Source organism: Pungitius pungitius, unplaced genomic scaffold (assembly GCF_949316345.1).
Source record: "Pungitius pungitius unplaced genomic scaffold, fPunPun2.1 scaffold_37, whole genome shotgun sequence".
NCBI lineage: Eukaryota > Metazoa > Chordata > Actinopteri > Perciformes > Gasterosteidae > Pungitius > Pungitius pungitius.
In genome coordinates this window covers 1-16,371 of record NW_026909808.1, presented here as the reverse complement: position 1 = coordinate 16,371, position 16,371 = coordinate 1, and the positions used below count along the sequence as shown (strand labels likewise).

The 16,371-nt window shown below is 43.9% G+C and overlaps 33 non-coding genes and 1 pseudogene across 33 annotated transcripts; all 34 read right to left on the bottom strand.

Moving 5' to 3' along the window:
• Positions 1-17: 17 nt before the first annotated feature.
• On the bottom strand, positions 18-136 carry LOC134110393 (5S ribosomal RNA). Its single transcript, XR_009943778.1, has one exon. It is a non-coding gene; the product is annotated as a 5S ribosomal RNA (ribosomal RNA).
• A 339-nt stretch (positions 137-475) lies between these two features.
• On the bottom strand, positions 476-594 carry LOC134109831 (5S ribosomal RNA). The gene has a single exon (XR_009943226.1). It is a non-coding gene; the product is annotated as a 5S ribosomal RNA (ribosomal RNA).
• Positions 595-988: 394 nt separating this feature from the next.
• LOC134110381 (5S ribosomal RNA) lies at positions 989-1,107 on the bottom strand. The gene has a single exon (XR_009943766.1). It is a non-coding gene; the product is annotated as a 5S ribosomal RNA (ribosomal RNA).
• Positions 1,108-1,446: 339 nt separating this feature from the next.
• LOC134110370 (5S ribosomal RNA) lies at positions 1,447-1,565 on the bottom strand. Its single transcript, XR_009943755.1, has one exon. It is a non-coding gene; the product is annotated as a 5S ribosomal RNA (ribosomal RNA).
• Positions 1,566-1,959: 394 nt separating this feature from the next.
• On the bottom strand, positions 1,960-2,078 carry LOC134110359 (5S ribosomal RNA). Its single transcript, XR_009943744.1, has one exon. It is a non-coding gene; the product is annotated as a 5S ribosomal RNA (ribosomal RNA).
• A 339-nt stretch (positions 2,079-2,417) lies between these two features.
• LOC134110348 (5S ribosomal RNA) lies at positions 2,418-2,536 on the bottom strand. Its single transcript, XR_009943733.1, has one exon. It is a non-coding gene; the product is annotated as a 5S ribosomal RNA (ribosomal RNA).
• Positions 2,537-2,930: 394 nt separating this feature from the next.
• LOC134109951 (5S ribosomal RNA) lies at positions 2,931-3,049 on the bottom strand. Its single transcript, XR_009943346.1, has one exon. It is a non-coding gene; the product is annotated as a 5S ribosomal RNA (ribosomal RNA).
• A 339-nt stretch (positions 3,050-3,388) lies between these two features.
• Positions 3,389-3,507, bottom strand: LOC134110015 (5S ribosomal RNA). Its single transcript, XR_009943409.1, has one exon. It is a non-coding gene; the product is annotated as a 5S ribosomal RNA (ribosomal RNA).
• A 394-nt stretch (positions 3,508-3,901) lies between these two features.
• On the bottom strand, positions 3,902-4,020 carry LOC134110337 (5S ribosomal RNA). Its single transcript, XR_009943722.1, has one exon. It is a non-coding gene; the product is annotated as a 5S ribosomal RNA (ribosomal RNA).
• Positions 4,021-4,359: 339 nt separating this feature from the next.
• Positions 4,360-4,478, bottom strand: LOC134109830 (5S ribosomal RNA). Its single transcript, XR_009943225.1, has one exon. It is a non-coding gene; the product is annotated as a 5S ribosomal RNA (ribosomal RNA).
• Positions 4,479-4,872: 394 nt separating this feature from the next.
• Positions 4,873-4,991, bottom strand: LOC134110326 (5S ribosomal RNA). The gene has a single exon (XR_009943711.1). It is a non-coding gene; the product is annotated as a 5S ribosomal RNA (ribosomal RNA).
• A 339-nt stretch (positions 4,992-5,330) lies between these two features.
• LOC134110315 (5S ribosomal RNA) lies at positions 5,331-5,449 on the bottom strand. Its single transcript, XR_009943700.1, has one exon. It is a non-coding gene; the product is annotated as a 5S ribosomal RNA (ribosomal RNA).
• A 394-nt stretch (positions 5,450-5,843) lies between these two features.
• Positions 5,844-5,962, bottom strand: LOC134110304 (5S ribosomal RNA). Its single transcript, XR_009943689.1, has one exon. It is a non-coding gene; the product is annotated as a 5S ribosomal RNA (ribosomal RNA).
• A 339-nt stretch (positions 5,963-6,301) lies between these two features.
• On the bottom strand, positions 6,302-6,420 carry LOC134109829 (5S ribosomal RNA). Its single transcript, XR_009943224.1, has one exon. It is a non-coding gene; the product is annotated as a 5S ribosomal RNA (ribosomal RNA).
• A 394-nt stretch (positions 6,421-6,814) lies between these two features.
• On the bottom strand, positions 6,815-6,933 carry LOC134110293 (5S ribosomal RNA). Its single transcript, XR_009943678.1, has one exon. It is a non-coding gene; the product is annotated as a 5S ribosomal RNA (ribosomal RNA).
• A 339-nt stretch (positions 6,934-7,272) lies between these two features.
• On the bottom strand, positions 7,273-7,391 carry LOC134110282 (5S ribosomal RNA). The gene has a single exon (XR_009943667.1). It is a non-coding gene; the product is annotated as a 5S ribosomal RNA (ribosomal RNA).
• Positions 7,392-7,785: 394 nt separating this feature from the next.
• On the bottom strand, positions 7,786-7,904 carry LOC134110270 (5S ribosomal RNA). The gene has a single exon (XR_009943655.1). It is a non-coding gene; the product is annotated as a 5S ribosomal RNA (ribosomal RNA).
• A 339-nt stretch (positions 7,905-8,243) lies between these two features.
• On the bottom strand, positions 8,244-8,362 carry LOC134109828 (5S ribosomal RNA). Its single transcript, XR_009943223.1, has one exon. It is a non-coding gene; the product is annotated as a 5S ribosomal RNA (ribosomal RNA).
• Positions 8,363-8,756: 394 nt separating this feature from the next.
• LOC134110259 (5S ribosomal RNA) lies at positions 8,757-8,875 on the bottom strand. The gene has a single exon (XR_009943644.1). It is a non-coding gene; the product is annotated as a 5S ribosomal RNA (ribosomal RNA).
• Positions 8,876-9,214: 339 nt separating this feature from the next.
• Positions 9,215-9,333, bottom strand: LOC134110251 (5S ribosomal RNA). Its single transcript, XR_009943636.1, has one exon. It is a non-coding gene; the product is annotated as a 5S ribosomal RNA (ribosomal RNA).
• A 394-nt stretch (positions 9,334-9,727) lies between these two features.
• LOC134110240 (5S ribosomal RNA) lies at positions 9,728-9,846 on the bottom strand. The gene has a single exon (XR_009943625.1). It is a non-coding gene; the product is annotated as a 5S ribosomal RNA (ribosomal RNA).
• A 339-nt stretch (positions 9,847-10,185) lies between these two features.
• On the bottom strand, positions 10,186-10,304 carry LOC134109827 (5S ribosomal RNA). The gene has a single exon (XR_009943222.1). It is a non-coding gene; the product is annotated as a 5S ribosomal RNA (ribosomal RNA).
• A 394-nt stretch (positions 10,305-10,698) lies between these two features.
• Positions 10,699-10,817, bottom strand: LOC134110229 (5S ribosomal RNA). Its single transcript, XR_009943613.1, has one exon. It is a non-coding gene; the product is annotated as a 5S ribosomal RNA (ribosomal RNA).
• Positions 10,818-11,156: 339 nt separating this feature from the next.
• On the bottom strand, positions 11,157-11,275 carry LOC134110218 (5S ribosomal RNA). Its single transcript, XR_009943602.1, has one exon. It is a non-coding gene; the product is annotated as a 5S ribosomal RNA (ribosomal RNA).
• Positions 11,276-11,669: 394 nt separating this feature from the next.
• LOC134110175 (5S ribosomal RNA) lies at positions 11,670-11,788 on the bottom strand. Its single transcript, XR_009943569.1, has one exon. It is a non-coding gene; the product is annotated as a 5S ribosomal RNA (ribosomal RNA).
• A 339-nt stretch (positions 11,789-12,127) lies between these two features.
• Positions 12,128-12,246, bottom strand: LOC134109826 (5S ribosomal RNA). Its single transcript, XR_009943221.1, has one exon. It is a non-coding gene; the product is annotated as a 5S ribosomal RNA (ribosomal RNA).
• A 394-nt stretch (positions 12,247-12,640) lies between these two features.
• LOC134110064 (5S ribosomal RNA) lies at positions 12,641-12,759 on the bottom strand. The gene has a single exon (XR_009943458.1). It is a non-coding gene; the product is annotated as a 5S ribosomal RNA (ribosomal RNA).
• A 339-nt stretch (positions 12,760-13,098) lies between these two features.
• On the bottom strand, positions 13,099-13,217 carry LOC134109952 (5S ribosomal RNA). Its single transcript, XR_009943347.1, has one exon. It is a non-coding gene; the product is annotated as a 5S ribosomal RNA (ribosomal RNA).
• A 394-nt stretch (positions 13,218-13,611) lies between these two features.
• On the bottom strand, positions 13,612-13,730 carry LOC134109841 (5S ribosomal RNA). Its single transcript, XR_009943236.1, has one exon. It is a non-coding gene; the product is annotated as a 5S ribosomal RNA (ribosomal RNA).
• Positions 13,731-14,069: 339 nt separating this feature from the next.
• LOC134109824 (5S ribosomal RNA) lies at positions 14,070-14,188 on the bottom strand. Its single transcript, XR_009943219.1, has one exon. It is a non-coding gene; the product is annotated as a 5S ribosomal RNA (ribosomal RNA).
• A 394-nt stretch (positions 14,189-14,582) lies between these two features.
• Positions 14,583-14,701, bottom strand: LOC134110609 (5S ribosomal RNA). The gene has a single exon (XR_009943994.1). It is a non-coding gene; the product is annotated as a 5S ribosomal RNA (ribosomal RNA).
• Positions 14,702-15,040: 339 nt separating this feature from the next.
• LOC134110206 (5S ribosomal RNA) lies at positions 15,041-15,158 on the bottom strand (annotated as a pseudogene).
• A 394-nt stretch (positions 15,159-15,552) lies between these two features.
• Positions 15,553-15,671, bottom strand: LOC134110498 (5S ribosomal RNA). Its single transcript, XR_009943883.1, has one exon. It is a non-coding gene; the product is annotated as a 5S ribosomal RNA (ribosomal RNA).
• A 339-nt stretch (positions 15,672-16,010) lies between these two features.
• On the bottom strand, positions 16,011-16,129 carry LOC134110387 (5S ribosomal RNA). Its single transcript, XR_009943772.1, has one exon. It is a non-coding gene; the product is annotated as a 5S ribosomal RNA (ribosomal RNA).
• Positions 16,130-16,371: the final 242 nt, after the last annotated feature.

Below are 16,371 nucleotides of genomic sequence, written 5' to 3'. Positions count from 1 at the left end.
TCAGAGAGAAGTGAAAAAGCTTACGGCACCTGGGATTCCCAGGCGGTCTTCCATCCAGGTACTAACCAGGCCCTGCTCTGCTTAGCTTCCGAGATCAGACGAGATCGGGCGGAACCAGAGAGGTATGGCCGTAAGCTGCTTTTTATCTTTTTCCTAATCCTTTATAATGCGTCAAAAAATTATGTCACGCCTGCCGTTGGCATCTTTGTGTGGGTTAAATAAGGGTATGCAAAGAAGGCTGTGACATCCTATGGCGAAAATTGGATGGACTAGAGAAGACCCGCCCAGGAGTCCCAGCCAATCGGTGGATGGCCATTGCAGTCCCCGCCACCTCAAATGGCCTGACGATGGTATGGACGTAAGCCACCTTTCATCTTCTTCCTATTGCATCTCTTCTACAATGTGATCAACTTTTTACAATTGTGTAGGTGTACAAGCTACGGCGCTGGGCGGCTTTCAGAGAGAGAAGTGAAAAAGCTTACGGCACCTGGGATTCCCAGGCGGTCTTCCATTCAGGTACTAACCAGGCCCTGCTCTGCTTAGCTTCCGAGATCAGACGAGATCGGGCGGAACCAGAGAGGTATGGCCGTAAGCTGCTTTTCATCTTTTTCCTAATCCTTTAAAACGTGTCAAAGATAATCAGAAGTTTCTTTTTCTAAAATTGAAGCAGTTCTTAGCATTGGCAAGAGAGGTTCCTAAAACCTAAAGGGAACTTTACTATTCTTCTTTGGTAAATCTAACATGTTTGGTTAGCACCTGTATTTCAACGGCTAAATTACAAACAAAAGTATGCCAATTGTTAAATGTTGATCAACACTAATTTAGCAACCATGAAACGGAATCATGTTTGATAATATTGTCTAAATGCCTTTCATATCCAACGTTAAAACAACAATAAACATGCATCTCTTCAACAATGTGATATACTTTTTGTAATTTGTAGGTGTACAATCTGCGGCGCTCTGCAGCTTTCAGAGAGAAGTGAAAAAGCTTACGGCACCTGGGATTCCCAGGCGGTCTTCCATCCAGGTACTAACCAGGCCCTGCTCTGCTTAGCTTCCGAGATCAGACGAGATCGGGCGGAACCAGAGAGGTATGGCCGTAAGCTGCTTTTTATCTTTTTCCTAATCCTTTATAATGCGTCAAAAAATTATGTCACGCCTGCCGTTGGCATCTTTGTGTGGGTTAAATAAGGGTATGCAAAGAAGGCTGTGACATCCTATGGCGAAAATTGGATGGACTAGAGAAGACCCGCCCAGGAGTCCCAGCCAATCGGTGGATGGCCATTGCAGTCCCCGCCACCTCAAATGGCCTGACGATGGTATGGACGTAAGCCACCTTTCATCTTCTTCCTATTGCATCTCTTCTACAATGTGATCAACTTTTTACAATTGTGTAGGTGTACAAGCTACGGCGCTGGGCGGCTTTCAGAGAGAGAAGTGAAAAAGCTTACGGCACCTGGGATTCCCAGGCGGTCTTCCATCCAGGTACTAACCAGGCCCTGCTCTGCTTAGCTTCCGAGATCAGACGAGATCGGGCGGAACCAGAGAGGTATGGCCGTAAGCTGCTTTTCATCTTTTTCCTAATCCTTTAAAACGTGTCAAAGATAATCAGAAGTTTCTTTTTCTAAAATTGAAGCAGTTCTTAGCATTGGCAAGAGAGGTTCCTAAAACCTAAAGGGAACTTTACTATTCTTCTTTGGTAAATCTAACATGTTTGGTTAGCACCTGTATTTCAACGGCTAAATTACAAACAAAAGTATGCCAATTGTTAAATGTTGATCAACACTAATTTAGCAACCATGAAACGGAATCATGTTTGATAATATTGTCTAAATGCCTTTCATATCCAACGTTAAAACAACAATAAACATGCATCTCTTCAACAATGTGATATACTTTTTGTAATTTGTAGGTGTACAATCTGCGGCGCTCTGCAGCTTTCAGAGAGAAGTGAAAAAGCTTACGGCACCTGGGATTCCCAGGCGGTCTTCCATCCAGGTACTAACCAGGCCCTGCTCTGCTTAGCTTCCGAGATCAGACGAGATCGGGCGGAACCAGAGAGGTATGGCCGTAAGCTGCTTTTTATCTTTTTCCTAATCCTTTATAATGCGTCAAAAAATTATGTCACGCCTGCCGTTGGCATCTTTGTGTGGGTTAAATAAGGGTATGCAAAGAAGGCTGTGACATCCTATGGCGAAAATTGGATGGACTAGAGAAGACCCGCCCAGGAGTCCCAGCCAATCGGTGGATGGCCATTGCAGTCCCCGCCACCTCAAATGGCCTGACGATGGTATGGACGTAAGCCACCTTTCATCTTCTTCCTATTGCATCTCTTCTACAATGTGATCAACTTTTTACAATTGTGTAGGTGTACAAGCTACGGCGCTGGGCGGCTTTCAGAGAGAGAAGTGAAAAAGCTTACGGCACCTGGGATTCCCAGGCGGTCTTCCATCCAGGTACTAACCAGGCCCTGCTCTGCTTAGCTTCCGAGATCAGACGAGATCGGGCGGAACCAGAGAGGTATGGCCGTAAGCTGCTTTTCATCTTTTTCCTAATCCTTTAAAACGTGTCAAAGATAATCAGAAGTTTCTTTTTCTAAAATTGAAGCAGTTCTTAGCATTGGCAAGAGAGGTTCCTAAAACCTAAAGGGAACTTTACTTTTCTTCTTTGGTAAATCTAACATGTTTGGTTAGCACCTGTATTTCAACGGCTAAATTACAAACAAAAGTATGCCAATTGTTAAATGTTGATCAACACTAATTTAGCAACCATGAAACGGAATCATGTTTGATAATATTGTCTAAATGCCTTTCATATCCAACGTTAAAACAACAATAAACATGCATCTCTTCAACAATGTGATATACTTTTTGTAATTTGTAGGTGTACAATCTGCGGCGCTCTGCAGCTTTCAGAGAGAAGTGAAAAAGCTTACGGCACCTGGGATTTCCAGGCGGTCTTCCATCCAGGTACTAACCAGGCCCTGCTCTGCTTAGCTTCCGAGATCAGACGAGATCGGGCGGAACCAGAGAGGTATGGCCGTAAGCTGCTTTTTATCTTTTTCCTAATCCTTTATAATGCGTCAAAAAATTATGTCACGCCTGCCGTTGGCATCTTTGTGTGGGTTAAATAAGGGTATGCAAAGAAGGCTGTGACATCCTATGGCGAAAATTGGATGGACTAGAGAAGACCCGCCCAGGAGTCCCAGCCAATCGGTGGATGGCCATTGCAGTCCCCGCCACCTCAAATGGCCTGACGATGGTATGGACGTAAGCCACCTTTCATCTTCTTCCTATTGCATCTCTTCTACAATGTGATCAACTTTTTACAATTGTGTAGGTGTACAAGCTACGGCGCTGGGCGGCTTTCAGAGAGAGAAGTGAAAAAGCTTACGGCACTTGGGATTCCCAGGCGGTCTTCCATCCAGGTACTAACCAGGCCCTGCTCTGCTTAGCTTCCGAGATCAGACGAGATCGGGCGGAACCAGAGAGGTATGGCCGTAAGCTGCTTTTCATCTTTTTCCTAATCCTTTAAAACGTGTCAAAGATAATCAGAAGTTTCTTTTTCTAAAATTGAAGCAGTTCTTAGCATTGGCAAGAGAGGTTCCTAAAACCTAAAGGGAACTTTACTTTTCTTCTTTGGTAAATCTAACATGTTTGGTTAGCACCTGTATTTCAACGGCTAAATTACAAACAAAAGTATGCCAATTGTTAAATGTTGATCAACACTAATTTAGCAACCATGAAACGGAATCATGTTTGATAATATTGTCTAAATGCCTTTCATATCCAACGTTAAAACAACAATAAACATGCATCTCTTCAACAATGTGATATACTTTTTGTAATTTGTAGGTGTACAATCTGCGGCGCTCTGCAGCTTTCAGAGAGAAGTGAAAAAGCTTACGGCACCTGGGATTCCCAGGCGGTCTTCCATCCAGGTACTAACCAGGCCCTGCTCTGCTTAGCTTCCGAGATCAGACGAGATCGGGCGGAACCAGAGAGGTATGGCCGTAAGCTGCTTTTTATCTTTTTCCTAATCCTTTATAATGCGTCAAAAAATTATGTCACGCCTGCCGTTGGCATCTTTGTGTGGGTTAAATAAGGGTATGCAAAGAAGGCTGTGACATCCTATGGCGAAAATTGGATGGACTAGAGAAGACCCGCCCAGGAGTCCCAGCCAATCGGTGGATGGCCATTGCAGTCCCCGCCACCTCAAATGGCCTGACGATGGTATGGACGTAAGCCACCTTTCATCTTCTTCCTATTGCATCTCTTCTACAATGTGATCAACTTTTTACAATTGTGTAGGTGTACAAGCTACGGCGCTGGGCAGCTTTCAGAGAGAGAAGTGAAAAAGCTTACGGCACCTGGGATTCCCAGGCGGTCTTCCATTCAGGTACTAACCAGGCCCTGCTCTGCTTAGCTTCCGAGATCAGACGAGATCGGGCGGAACCAGAGAGGTATGGCCGTAAGCTGCTTTTCATCTTTTTCCTAATCCTTTAAAACGTGTCAAAGATAATCAGAAGTTTCTTTTTCTAAAATTGAAGCAGTTCTTAGCATTGGCAAGAGAGGTTCCTAAAACCTAAAGGGAACTTTACTTTTCTTCTTTGGTAAATCTAACATGTTTGGTTAGCACCTGTATTTCAACGGCTAAATTACAAACAAAAGTATGCCAATTGTTAAATGTTGATCAACACTAATTTAGCAACCATGAAACGGAATCATGTTTGATAATATTGTCTAAATGCCTTTCATATCCAACGTTAAAACAACAATAAACATGCATCTCTTCAACAATGTGATATACTTTTTGTAATTTGTAGGTGTACAATCTGCGGCGCTCTGCAGCTTTCAGAGAGAAGTGAAAAAGCTTACGGCACCTGGGATTCCCAGGCGGTCTTCCATCCAGGTACTAACCAGGCCCTGCTCTGCTTAGCTTCCGAGATCAGACGAGATCGGGCGGAACCAGAGAGGTATGGCCGTAAGCTGCTTTTTATCTTTTTCCTAATCCTTTATAATGCGTCAAAAAATTATGTCACGCCTGCCGTTGGCATCTTTGTGTGGGTTAAATAAGGGTATGCAAAGAAGGCTGTGACATCCTATGGCGAAAATTGGATGGACTAGAGAAGACCCGCCCAGGAGTCCCAGCCAATCGGTGGATGGCCATTGCAGTCCCCGCCACCTCAAATGGCCTGACGATGGTATGGACGTAAGCCACCTTTCATCTTCTTCCTATTGCATCTCTTCTACAATGTGATCAACTTTTTACAATTGTGTAGGTGTACAAGCTACGGCGCTGGGCGGCTTTCAGAGAGAGAAGTGAAAAAGCTTACGGCACCTGGGATTCCCAGGCGGTCTTCCATCCAGGTACTAACCAGGCCCTGCTCTGCTTAGCTTCCGAGATCAGACGAGATCGGGCGGAACCAGAGAGGTATGGCCGTAAGCTGCTTTTCATCTTTTTCCTAATCCTTTAAAACGTGTCAAAGATAATCAGAAGTTTCTTTTTCTAAAATTGAAGCAGTTCTTAGCATTGGCAAGAGAGGTTCCTAAAACCTAAAGGGAACTTTACTTTTCTTCTTTGGTAAATCTAACATGTTTGGTTAGCACCTGTATTTCAACGGCTAAATTACAAACAAAAGTATGCCAATTGTTAAATGTTGATCAACACTAATTTAGCAACCATGAAACGGAATCATGTTTGATAATATTGTCTAAATGCCTTTCATATCCAACGTTAAAACAACAATAAACATGCATCTCTTCAACAATGTGATATACTTTTTGTAATTTGTAGGTGTACAATCTGCGGCGCTCTGCAGCTTTCAGAGAGAAGTGAAAAAGCTTACGGCACCTGGGATTCCCAGGCGGTCTTCCATCCAGGTACTAACCAGGCCCTGCTCTGCTTAGCTTCCGAGATCAGACGAGATCGGGCGGAACCAGAGAGGTATGGCCGTAAGCTGCTTTTTATCTTTTTCCTAATCCTTTATAATGCGTCAAAAAATTATGTCACGCCTGCCGTTGGCATCTTTGTGTGGGTTAAATAAGGGTATGCAAAGAAGGCTGTGACATCCTATGGCGAAAATTGGATGGACTAGAGAAGACCCGCCCAGGAGTCCCAGCCAATCGGTGGATGGCCATTGCAGTCCCCGCCACCTCAAATGGCCTGACGATGGTATGGACGTAAGCCACCTTTCATCTTCTTCCTATTGCATCTCTTCTACAATGTGATCAACTTTTTACAATTGTGTAGGTGTACAAGCTACGGCGCTGGGCGGCTTTCAGAGAGAGAAGTGAAAAAGCTTACGGCACCTGGGATTCCCAGGCGGTCTTCCATTCAGGTACTAACCAGGCCCTGCTCTGCTTAGCTTCCGAGATCAGACGAGATCGGGCGGAACCAGAGAGGTATGGCCGTAAGCTGCTTTTCATCTTTTTCCTAATCCTTTAAAACGTGTCAAAGATAATCAGAAGTTTCTTTTTCTAAAATTGAAGCAGTTCTTAGCATTGGCAAGAGAGGTTCCTAAAACCTAAAGGGAACTTTACTTTTCTTCTTTGGTAAATCTAACATGTTTGGTTAGCACCTGTATTTCAACGGCTAAATTACAAACAAAAGTATGCCAATTGTTAAATGTTGATCAACACTAATTTAGCAACCATGAAACGGAATCATGTTTGATAATATTGTCTAAATGCCTTTCATATCCAACGTTAAAACAACAATAAACATGCATCTCTTCAACAATGTGATATACTTTTTGTAATTTGTAGGTGTACAATCTGCGGCGCTCTGCAGCTTTCAGAGAGAAGTGAAAAAGCTTACGGCACCTGGGATTCCCAGGCGGTCTTCCATCCAGGTACTAACCAGGCCCTGCTCTGCTTAGCTTCCGAGATCAGACGAGATCGGGCGGAACCAGAGAGGTATGGCCGTAAGCTGCTTTTTATCTTTTTCCTAATCCTTTATAATGCGTCAAAAAATTATGTCACGCCTGCCGTTGGCATCTTTGTGTGGGTTAAATAAGGGTATGCAAAGAAGGCTGTGACATCCTATGGCGAAAATTGGATGGACTAGAGAAGACCCGCCCAGGAGTCCCAGCCAATCGGTGGATGGCCATTGCAGTCCCCGCCACCTCAAATGGCCTGACGATGGTATGGACGTAAGCCACCTTTCATCTTCTTCCTATTGCATCTCTTCTACAATGTGATCAACTTTTTACAATTGTGTAGGTGTACAAGCTACGGCGCTGGGCGGCTTTCAGAGAGAGAAGTGAAAAAGCTTACGGCACCTGGGATTCCCAGGCGGTCTTCCATCCAGGTACTAACCAGGCCCTGCTCTGCTTAGCTTCCGAGATCAGACGAGATCGGGCGGAACCAGAGAGGTATGGCCGTAAGCTGCTTTTCATCTTTTTCCTAATCCTTTAAAACGTGTCAAAGATAATCAGAAGTTTCTTTTTCTAAAATTGAAGCAGTTCTTAGCATTGGCAAGAGAGGTTCCTAAAACCTAAAGGGAACTTTACTTTTCTTCTTTGGTAAATCTAACATGTTTGGTTAGCACCTGTATTTCAACGGCTAAATTACAAACAAAAGTATGCCAATTGTTAAATGTTGATCAACACTAATTTAGCAACCATGAAACGGAATCATGTTTGATAATATTGTCTAAATGCCTTTCATATCCAACGTTAAAACAACAATAAACATGCATCTCTTCAACAATGTGATATACTTTTTGTAATTTGTAGGTGTACAATCTGCGGCGCTCTGCAGCTTTCAGAGAGAAGTGAAAAAGCTTACGGCACCTGGGATTCCCAGGCGGTCTTCCATCCAGGTACTAACCAGGCCCTGCTCTGCTTAGCTTCCGAGATCAGACGAGATCGGGCGGAACCAGAGAGGTATGGCCGTAAGCTGCTTTTTATCTTTTTCCTAATCCTTTATAATGCGTCAAAAAATTATGTCACGCCTGCCGTTGGCATCTTTGTGTGGGTTAAATAAGGGTATGCAAAGAAGGCTGTGACATCCTATGGCGAAAATTGGATGGACTAGAGAAGACCCGCCCAGGAGTCCCAGCCAATCGGTGGATGGCCATTGCAGTCCCCGCCACCTCAAATGGCCTGACGATGGTATGGACGTAAGCCACCTTTCATCTTCTTCCTATTGCATCTCTTCTACAATGTGATCAACTTTTTACAATTGTGTAGGTGTACAAGCTACGGCGCTGGGCGGCTTTCAGAGAGAGAAGTGAAAAAGCTTACGGCACCTGGGATTCCCAGGCGGTCTTCCATTCAGGTACTAACCAGGCCCTGCTCTGCTTAGCTTCCGAGATCAGACGAGATCGGGCGGAACCAGAGAGGTATGGCCGTAAGCTGCTTTTCATCTTTTTCCTAATCCTTTAAAACGTGTCAAAGATAATCAGAAGTTTCTTTTTCTAAAATTGAAGCAGTTCTTAGCATTGGCAAGAGAGGTTCCTAAAACCTAAAGGGAACTTTACTTTTCTTCTTTGGTAAATCTAACATGTTTGGTTAGCACCTGTATTTCAACGGCTAAATTACAAACAAAAGTATGCCAATTGTTAAATGTTGATCAACACTAATTTAGCAACCATGAAACGGAATCATGTTTGATAATATTGTCTAAATGCCTTTCATATCCAACGTTAAAACAACAATAAACATGCATCTCTTCAACAATGTGATATACTTTTTGTAATTTGTAGGTGTACAATCTGCGGCGCTCTGCAGCTTTCAGAGAGAAGTGAAAAAGCTTACGGCACCTGGGATTCCCAGGCGGTCTTCCATCCAGGTACTAACCAGGCCCTGCTCTGCTTAGCTTCCGAGATCAGACGAGATCGGGCGGAACCAGAGAGGTATGGCCGTAAGCTGCTTTTTATCTTTTTCCTAATCCTTTATAATGCGTCAAAAAATTATGTCACGCCTGCCGTTGGCATCTTTGTGTGGGTTAAATAAGGGTATGCAAAGAAGGCTGTGACATCCTATGGCGAAAATTGGATGGACTAGAGAAGACCCGCCCAGGAGTCCCAGCCAATCGGTGGATGGCCATTGCAGTCCCCGCCACCTCAAATGGCCTGACGATGGTATGGACGTAAGCCACCTTTCATCTTCTTCCTATTGCATCTCTTCTACAATGTGATCAACTTTTTACAATTGTGTAGGTGTACAAGCTACGGCGCTGGGCGGCTTTCAGAGAGAGAAGTGAAAAAGCTTACGGCACCTGGGATTCCCAGGCGGTCTTCCATCCAGGTACTAACCAGGCCCTGCTCTGCTTAGCTTCCGAGATCAGACGAGATCGGGCGGAACCAGAGAGGTATGGCCGTAAGCTGCTTTTCATCTTTTTCCTAATCCTTTAAAACGTGTCAAAGATAATCAGAAGTTTCTTTTTCTAAAATTGAAGCAGTTCTTAGCATTGGCAAGAGAGGTTCCTAAAACCTAAAGGGAACTTTACTTTTCTTCTTTGGTAAATCTAACATGTTTGGTTAGCACCTGTATTTCAACGGCTAAATTACAAACAAAAGTATGCCAATTGTTAAATGTTGATCAACACTAATTTAGCAACCATGAAACGGAATCATGTTTGATAATATTGTCTAAATGCCTTTCATATCCAACGTTAAAACAACAATAAACATGCATCTCTTCAACAATGTGATATACTTTTTGTAATTTGTAGGTGTACAATCTGCGGCGCTCTGCAGCTTTCAGAGAGAAGTGAAAAAGCTTACGGCACCTGGGATTCCCAGGCGGTCTTCCATCCAGGTACTAACCAGGCCCTGCTCTGCTTAGCTTCCGAGATCAGACGAGATCGGGCGGAACCAGAGAGGTATGGCCGTAAGCTGCTTTTTATCTTTTTCCTAATCCTTTATAATGCGTCAAAAAATTATGTCACGCCTGCCGTTGGCATCTTTGTGTGGGTTAAATAAGGGTATGCAAAGAAGGCTGTGACATCCTATGGCGAAAATTGGATGGACTAGAGAAGACCCGCCCAGGAGTCCCAGCCAATCGGTGGATGGCCATTGCAGTCCCCGCCACCTCAAATGGCCTGACGATGGTATGGACGTAAGCCACCTTTCATCTTCTTCCTATTGCATCTCTTCTACAATGTGATCAACTTTTTACAATTGTGTAGGTGTACAAGCTACGGCGCTGGGCGGCTTTCAGAGAGAGAAGTGAAAAAGCTTACGGCACCTGGGATTCCCAGGCGGTCTTCCATTCAGGTACTAACCAGGCCCTGCTCTGCTTAGCTTCCGAGATCAGACGAGATCGGGCGGAACCAGAGAGGTATGGCCGTAAGCTGCTTTTCATCTTTTTCCTAATCCTTTAAAACGTGTCAAAGATAATCAGAAGTTTCTTTTTCTAAAATTGAAGCAGTTCTTAGCATTGGCAAGAGAGGTTCCTAAAACCTAAAGGGAACTTTACTTTTCTTCTTTGGTAAATCTAACATGTTTGGTTAGCACCTGTATTTCAACGGCTAAATTACAAACAAAAGTATGCCAATTGTTAAATGTTGATCAACACTAATTTAGCAACCATGAAACGGAATCATGTTTGATAATATTGTCTAAATGCCTTTCATATCCAACGTTAAAACAACAATAAACATGCATCTCTTCAACAATGTGATATACTTTTTGTAATTTGTAGGTGTACAATCTGCGGCGCTCTGCAGCTTTCAGAGAGAAGTGAAAAAGCTTACGGCACCTGGGATTCCCAGGCGGTCTTCCATCCAGGTACTAACCAGGCCCTGCTCTGCTTAGCTTCCGAGATCAGACGAGATCGGGCGGAACCAGAGAGGTATGGCCGTAAGCTGCTTTTTATCTTTTTCCTAATCCTTTATAATGCGTCAAAAAATTATGTCACGCCTGCCGTTGGCATCTTTGTGTGGGTTAAATAAGGGTATGCAAAGAAGGCTGTGACATCCTATGGCGAAAATTGGATGGACTAGAGAAGACCCGCCCAGGAGTCCCAGCCAATCGGTGGATGGCCATTGCAGTCCCCGCCACCTCAAATGGCCTGACGATGGTATGGACGTAAGCCACCTTTCATCTTCTTCCTATTGCATCTCTTCTACAATGTGATCAACTTTTTACAATTGTGTAGGTGTACAAGCTACGGCGCTGGGCGGCTTTCAGAGAGAGAAGTGAAAAAGCTTACGGCACCTGGGATTCCCAGGCGGTCTTCCATCCAGGTACTAACCAGGCCCTGCTCTGCTTAGCTTCCGAGATCAGACGAGATCGGGCGGAACCAGAGAGGTATGGCCGTAAGCTGCTTTTCATCTTTTTCCTAATCCTTTAAAACGTGTCAAAGATAATCAGAAGTTTCTTTTTCTAAAATTGAAGCAGTTCTTAGCATTGGCAAGAGAGGTTCCTAAAACCTAAAGGGAACTTTACTTTTCTTCTTTGGTAAATCTAACATGTTTGGTTAGCACCTGTATTTCAACGGCTAAATTACAAACAAAAGTATGCCAATTGTTAAATGTTGATCAACACTAATTTAGCAACCATGAAACGGAATCATGTTTGATAATATTGTCTAAATGCCTTTCATATCCAACGTTAAAACAACAATAAACATGCATCTCTTCAACAATGTGATATACTTTTTGTAATTTGTAGGTGTACAATCTGCGGCGCTCTGCAGCTTTCAGAGAGAAGTGAAAAAGCTTACGGCACCTGGGATTCCCAGGCGGTCTTCCATCCAGGTACTAACCAGGCCCTGCTCTGCTTAGCTTCCGAGATCAGACGAGATCGGGCGGAACCAGAGAGGTATGGCCGTAAGCTGCTTTTTATCTTTTTCCTAATCCTTTATAATGCGTCAAAAAATTATGTCACGCCTGCCGTTGGCATCTTTGTGTGGGTTAAATAAGGGTATGCAAAGAAGGCTGTGACATCCTATGGCGAAAATTGGATGGACTAGAGAAGACCCGCCCAGGAGTCCCAGCCAATCGGTGGATGGCCATTGCAGTCCCCGCCACCTCAAATGGCCTGACGATGGTATGGACGTAAGCCACCTTTCATCTTCTTCCTATTGCATCTCTTCTACAATGTGATCAACTTTTTACAATTGTGTAGGTGTACAAGCTACGGCGCTGGGCGGCTTTCAGAGAGAGAAGTGAAAAAGCTTACGGCACCTGGGATTCCCAGGCGGTCTTCCATTCAGGTACTAACCAGGCCCTGCTCTGCTTAGCTTCCGAGATCAGACGAGATCGGGCGGAACCAGAGAGGTATGGCCGTAAGCTGCTTTTCATCTTTTTCCTAATCCTTTAAAACGTGTCAAAGATAATCAGAAGTTTCTTTTTCTAAAATTGAAGCAGTTCTTAGCATTGGCAAGAGAGGTTCCTAAAACCTAAAGGGAACTTTACTTTTCTTCTTTGGTAAATCTAACATGTTTGGTTAGCACCTGTATTTCAACGGCTAAATTACAAACAAAAGTATGCCAATTGTTAAATGTTGATCAACACTAATTTAGCAACCATGAAACGGAATCATGTTTGATAATATTGTCTAAATGCCTTTCATATCCAACGTTAAAACAACAATAAACATGCATCTCTTCAACAATGTGATATACTTTTTGTAATTTGTAGGTGTACAATCTGCGGCGCTCTGCAGCTTTCAGAGAGAAGTGAAAAAGCTTACGGCACCTGGGATTCCCAGGCGGTCTTCCATCCAGGTACTAACCAGGCCCTGCTCTGCTTAGCTTCCGAGATCAGACGAGATCGGGCGGAACCAGAGAGGTATGGCCGTAAGCTGCTTTTTATCTTTTTCCTAATCCTTTATAATGCGTCAAAAAATTATGTCACGCCTGCCGTTGGCATCTTTGTGTGGGTTAAATAAGGGTATGCAAAGAAGGCTGTGACATCCTATGGCGAAAATTGGATGGACTAGAGAAGACCCGCCCAGGAGTCCCAGCCAATCGGTGGATGGCCATTGCAGTCCCCGCCACCTCAAATGGCCTGACGATGGTATGGACGTAAGCCACCTTTCATCTTCTTCCTATTGCATCTCTTCTACAATGTGATCAACTTTTTACAATTGTGTAGGTGTACAAGCTACGGCGCTGGGCGGCTTTCAGAGAGAGAAGTGAAAAAGCTTACGGCACCTGGGATTCCCAGGCGGTCTTCCATCCAGGTACTAACCAGGCCCTGCTCTGCTTAGCTTCCGAGATCAGACGAGATCGGGCGGAACCAGAGAGGTATGGCCGTAAGCTGCTTTTCATCTTTTTCCTAATCCTTTAAAACGTGTCAAAGATAATCAGAAGTTTCTTTTTCTAAAATTGAAGCAGTTCTTAGCATTGGCAAGAGAGGTTCCTAAAACCTAAAGGGAACTTTACTTTTCTTCTTTGGTAAATCTAACATGTTTGGTTAGCACCTGTATTTCAACGGCTAAATTACAAACAAAAGTATGCCAATTGTTAAATGTTGATCAACACTAATTTAGCAACCATGAAACGGAATCATGTTTGATAATATTGTCTAAATGCCTTTCATATCCAACGTTAAAACAACAATAAACATGCATCTCTTCAACAATGTGATATACTTTTTGTAATTTGTAGGTGTACAATCTGCGGCGCTCTGCAGCTTTCAGAGAGAAGTGAAAAAGCTTACGGCACCTGGGATTCCCAGGCGGTCTTCCATCCAGGTACTAACCAGGCCCTGCTCTGCTTAGCTTCCGAGATCAGACGAGATCGGGCGGAACCAGAGAGGTATGGCCGTAAGCTGCTTTTTATCTTTTTCCTAATCCTTTATAATGCGTCAAAAAATTATGTCACGCCTGCCGTTGGCATCTTTGTGTGGGTTAAATAAGGGTATGCAAAGAAGGCTGTGACATCCTATGGCGAAAATTGGATGGACTAGAGAAGACCCGCCCAGGAGTCCCAGCCAATCGGTGGATGGCCATTGCAGTCCCCGCCACCTCAAATGGCCTGACGATGGTATGGACGTAAGCCACCTTTCATCTTCTTCCTATTGCATCTCTTCTACAATGTGATCAACTTTTTACAATTGTGTAGGTGTACAAGCTACGGCGCTGGGCGGCTTTCAGAGAGAGAAGTGAAAAAGCTTACGGCACCTGGGATTCCCAGGCGGTCTTCCATTCAGGTACTAACCAGGCCCTGCTCTGCTTAGCTTCCGAGATCAGACGAGATCGGGCGGAACCAGAGAGGTATGGCCGTAAGCTGCTTTTCATCTTTTTCCTAATCCTTTAAAACGTGTCAAAGATAATCAGAAGTTTCTTTTTCTAAAATTGAAGCAGTTCTTAGCATTGGCAAGAGAGGTTCCTAAAACCTAAAGGGAACTTTACTTTTCTTCTTTGGTAAATCTAACATGTTTGGTTAGCACCTGTATTTCAACGGCTAAATTACAAACAAAAGTATGCCAATTGTTAAATGTTGATCAACACTAATTTAGCAACCATGAAACGGAATCATGTTTGATAATATTGTCTAAATGCCTTTCATATCCAACGTTAAAACAACAATAAACATGCATCTCTTCAACAATGTGATATACTTTTTGTAATTTGTAGGTGTACAATCTGCGGCGCTCTGCAGCTTTCAGAGAGAAGTGAAAAAGCTTACGGCACCTGGGATTCCCAGGCGGTCTTCCATCCAGGTACTAACCAGGCCCTGCTCTGCTTAGCTTCCGAGATCAGACGAGATCGGGCGGAACCAGAGAGGTATGGCCGTAAGCTGCTTTTTATCTTTTTCCTAATCCTTTATAATGCGTCAAAAAATTATGTCACGCCTGCCGTTGGCATCTTTGTGTGGGTTAAATAAGGGTATGCAAAGAAGGCTGTGACATCCTATGGCGAAAATTGGATGGACTAGAGAAGACCCGCCCAGGAGTCCCAGCCAATCGGTGGATGGCCATTGCAGTCCCCGCCACCTCAAATGGCCTGACGATGGTATGGACGTAAGCCACCTTTCATCTTCTTCCTATTGCATCTCTTCTACAATGTGATCAACTTTTTACAATTGTGTAGGTGTACAAGCTACGGCGCTGGGCGGCTTTCAGAGAGAGAAGTGAAAAAGCTTACGGCACCTGGGATTCCCAGGCGGTCTTCCATTCAGGTACTAACCAGGCCCTGCTCTGCTTAGCTTCCGAGATCAGACGAGATCGGGCGGAACCAGAGAGGTATGGCGTAAGCTGCTTTTCATCTTTTTCCTAATCCTTTAAAACGTGTCAAAGATAATCAGAAGTTTCTTTTTCTAAAATTGAAGCAGTTCTTAGCATTGGCAAGAGAGGTTCCTAAAACCTAAAGGGAACTTTACTTTTCTTCTTTGGTAAATCTAACATGTTTGGTTAGCACCTGTATTTCAACGGCTAAATTACAAACAAAAGTATGCCAATTGTTAAATGTTGATCAACACTAATTTAGCAACCATGAAACGGAATCATGTTTGATAATATTGTCTAAATGCCTTTCATATCCAACGTTAAAACAACAATAAACATGCATCTCTTCAACAATGTGATATACTTTTTGTAATTTGTAGGTGTACAATCTGCGGCGCTCTGCAGCTTTCAGAGAGAAGTGAAAAAGCTTACGGCACCTGGGATTCCCAGGCGGTCTTCCATCCAGGTACTAACCAGGCCCTGCTCTGCTTAGCTTCCGAGATCAGACGAGATCGGGCGGAACCAGAGAGGTATGGCCGTAAGCTGCTTTTTATCTTTTTCCTAATCCTTTATAATGCGTCAAAAAATTATGTCACGCCTGCCGTTGGCATCTTTGTGTGGGTTAAATAAGGGTATGCAAAGAAGGCTGTGACATCCTATGGCGAAAATTGGATGGACTAGAGAAGACCCGCCCAGGAGTCCCAGCCAATCGGTGGATGGCCATTGCAGTCCCCGCCACCTCAAATGGCCTGACGATGGTATGGACGTAAGCCACCTTTCATCTTCTTCCTATTGCATCTCTTCTACAATGTGATCAACTTTTTACAATTGTGTAGGTGTACAAGCTACGGCGCTGGGCGGCTTTCAGAGAGAGAAGTGAAAAAGCTTACGGCACCTGGGATTCCCAGGCGGTCTTCCATCCAGGTACTAACCAGGCCCTGCTCTGCTTAGCTTCCGAGATCAGACGAGATCGGGCGGAACCAGAGAGGTATGGCCGTAAGCTGCTTTTCATCTTTTTCCTAATCCTTTAAAACGTGTCAAAGATAATCAGAAGTTTCTTTTTCTAAAATTGAAGCAGTTCTTAGCATTGGCAAGAGAGGTTCCTAAAACCTAAAGGGAACTTTACTTTTCTTCTTTGGTAAATCTAACATGTTTGGTTAGCACCTGTATTTCAACGGCTAAATTACAAACAAAAGTATGCCAATTGTTAAATGTTGATCAACACTAATTTAGCAACCATGAAA